Consider the following 3490-nt stretch of genomic DNA (forward strand, 5'->3'; position numbering starts at 1 on the left):
GAGAGAGCCCCCCAAACTCCTCACAGAGCTTCTTTGAGATCCCCTCAGTGCGATCCAACCCTCTTCCCCCACTGAATTCCATTGTGGAAACTCAATTTTGAGCTCAAACCTCTGCCAAAAACCAGGACAGAACTCATTACACTCCCACAGTCCACCAAACTTCAATTACTTGTGCTCACACTTTCACAACCTAGGCCCACACCTTCACAACCTACCCAACAGTCAAATTAACTCCACCTCAGCCAAAGCCCCGTAAAATCCCCCTCTGCAATAGCCTCTACAATAGCTCTAGACTAACACCTAAAATCAGGTTTGATCAAAATCACACCTAGGCCTTACACCACGACCAGAGGCTCAATCTTTAGCCTCTTTGGACCATAACAAACATGCCAAAACTCTTTGATCAAAGCTTCACTTCTCAGAGCAAATGTATAAAACTTCTCTTCCTCTTGAGCCTATTTGAACTTTCCATTTGTTTTAACTTGATTTCATGGCATAATAACAATATAGATATGTTCCTCTATTCTAGACGAGTATTTAAAAAAAATTCATCTAATTTGGATAAGAAATAAGAGAGATCTTAAGTCTATAAGATGGACGGTCCTTGGGCTAGGCAATCGGGGACAATGACGGAGCGTCGTTCGATCGCACGTGTATCGGATGGACGGTCGAGATCAAGCTGGACAGCGCTTCAGAATATGAAACATAAGTCGCGGGCCGAGTCAGCACTGAGGTGGATGACAACGTCGAATGGGAGCGCGCCGCGTGGAGCTTTGGAGCCGCCGTACGTTGAGGTGGTGCCGCGCGTTTAAATAGATAAATAGGGATTTAATTAATTTAGAAAATAACCCCTAACTTAAAAAATTCATATCTTGGTATAGAAAAATCACAAAAATAAAATAAAAATACCTTCTTGCTTAGTGAACAGACGAGAATAATATGGAAAAAATTTGGAGTCCATTTGATGCATATTTTATTTTTAATTAATTAAATACTGATTTAGATGTTTTGATTCTCCATGCATGTAGTAATATCACCATGACTTAAAATTTTAACATGTTATTGCCTCTGTCTTAGGAAACATTCCCTGGTTTTTTCCAAAGTCAGAGGAGGTCCCTAGACAGAGAATCATATTTTGTAAGTTTATATGCATTATTTTCTTAAATTAATCATGGAAATTAGCATGTTTCTTAGAAAAATCCAAAAAAAAATTGGAAGGTTTACAATGACTAGAGAGCCTTTAGGAAAATTTCTCATGAGCCAAGTCATTCAAAATAAACCAAATTTTCACAAATCCTTAATCACTAAGATAATTAATTTTGAAAAATGAAAACAACAAAATGAATTGATTTTTGATCTCCATTGTTATTTAGGATCTAGAGAACTTACCATAAAAATTCCTAAGCATTTTGAGTTCATTTGGTAACTTAAGTTGATTTTTAAAGATAAATAACACTTTTGTCACTTAAATAATTTTTTAAAATAAAAAATATAACTCAAACATTTATAAAAACTTGTTTTTTGAGTTCTTTGTGATCAAGGATATTTTCTAAAAATAAAATGATATTTAAAATAAAGACTTGATTTTTAACCTCTTTTAAATATTTAAATAATTAAAAATTCCTAAAAATCACAAAAATAATAATATTCATGAAAATATTTTAAATTGTTTCCTAAGCACTTAAAAATAATTAGAATATTTTTCCTGATTTTCTAAATAAAGATACTGAATTTCAAAGCTTAAAAATAATTTTTAAAGGCTAAAATGGGTTTTCACTAAAATAATTCCAATAAATCAAATAAAACTCAGAAAAATTTAAAATTTTCTTCTCTGAGTTCTTTGTCCATTTAAAATATTTTATTAAACTTAATTTTAAATATAAAAATTTCAAATAAAATTCTCTGAGTACTAAGAGGATTTTTCAAAAATATAAAACTTAATTTTTCCCATTTAAAATATTTTATATTTAATAAATATCACAAGACCTAAAATAATTCTTAAAATTCAAATAAAATTCAACAAATTATGAAATTTAGTCCAAAAGCTTCTCTGGTCTAGGTCTACCTCCAGTAAAGATTTCAAGAGATTAGAATCTATCTTGGTCAAGTTAGGAATTTTCTTTGAAAAATCCTATTTTTGCATGAAAATAATTATGTAAAATAAATTAAATTTAAAAAAATCACATTTTCTCCTCTGATGTCTTAATTGACCCATGAATGAGGTAGGATAACAATTTCAAAGTCATTTGAATTGAATTTGACAAACTATGAAGTGTTAGAGCCTTAGGGGCAAATATGTAATTTTGGAAATTTAGCTTTAATTAACATTTAGGCTTAATTCAAGGAGGGAAATGGGTAACCTCTGATCTTAATTTGGATGTTTGAAATATAAGGGATTAATTGGTAGAAACCAACCTCACTTTCCCAATTGAAAAGATAGGTTAATAAATTTCTAAATTATTAAAATTTGAAAGTTTATTAAAATAAAATGAAGCTAGGACTTAGGGGTATGACTTTTGAAGTCAGTAATTAATTAATTTAATACCCCTATTTTGATTTTCAAATGAAATTTAAATCTTGAATCATGATCACCTAAAGCTTAACCTTTTCAAAACTAATTAAGACACTAACCTAGGTTTTAAGGGCTTAGTAGTAATCTAAATTAAATTAAAACTGATTAAATGAGGATTAGAAAAAAACAAAAACAATTAAAATTAGAACATCTTTCAAATACTACAAGCCCAAGTCAAAATTTGGCTAAGTGTTCTAATAACACTAACTTCACCCACATAATCTTCAAAATTAAATTGCAGATGATAATTACTTTACTCTTAGGGATAATTGATACATCAATGTTCATTGAGCATTAGGGTGTTCATAGGATGAATTATTAAGCAACATAATAAGTTTAAATGAGCACGAGGTTTTTTCACCAGGTGATAAGAGGGAAGCATGGACCTGCTTCTTCCTCTTAACCTGCTGGATACCTCAGAGAGCTACTAAGCTTAATATGTTTTGCTTGATAAATATCATCCTTAATCAAATTAATAAGGACCCATTAAGATATGACCTAGGGTTAGGTAGGTCATCAAAATTTTACTTCCCTGTTTCATTTAAAGTGCCTTAACATGCTTTATGAGTTTCAGGTGGTGGAACGAGAAGACTCGTCAGGTACGTTTTTATATTTTTTAGCATTGTCTTTCTTGTACTTTCATACTGTACTTTTATACCTGCAAATTTGCATGCTAAACAACGACGCCACCCTCCATGAAAACTAAAACTATCAGGATAGCCACAAAACCAAAACCAAAATTAAAACTAAAATCAATCAAGATAAAATTCACCACCTGAACATTCAAAATATAAAAAAACTCAAAATTTAATCACAAACATCACACAAAACTACAACTTCAACTAAATTAAGACATCTCTATCGAATGATCGGGAATTCCTCGGAGGAGGTAACCTACGGTTGCTAACGAGGCTTCCT

Source organism: Phalaenopsis equestris, unplaced genomic scaffold (assembly GCF_001263595.1).
Source record: "Phalaenopsis equestris unplaced genomic scaffold, ASM126359v1 Scaffold000796, whole genome shotgun sequence".
NCBI classification, from domain to species: domain Eukaryota; kingdom Viridiplantae; phylum Streptophyta; class Magnoliopsida; order Asparagales; family Orchidaceae; genus Phalaenopsis; species Phalaenopsis equestris.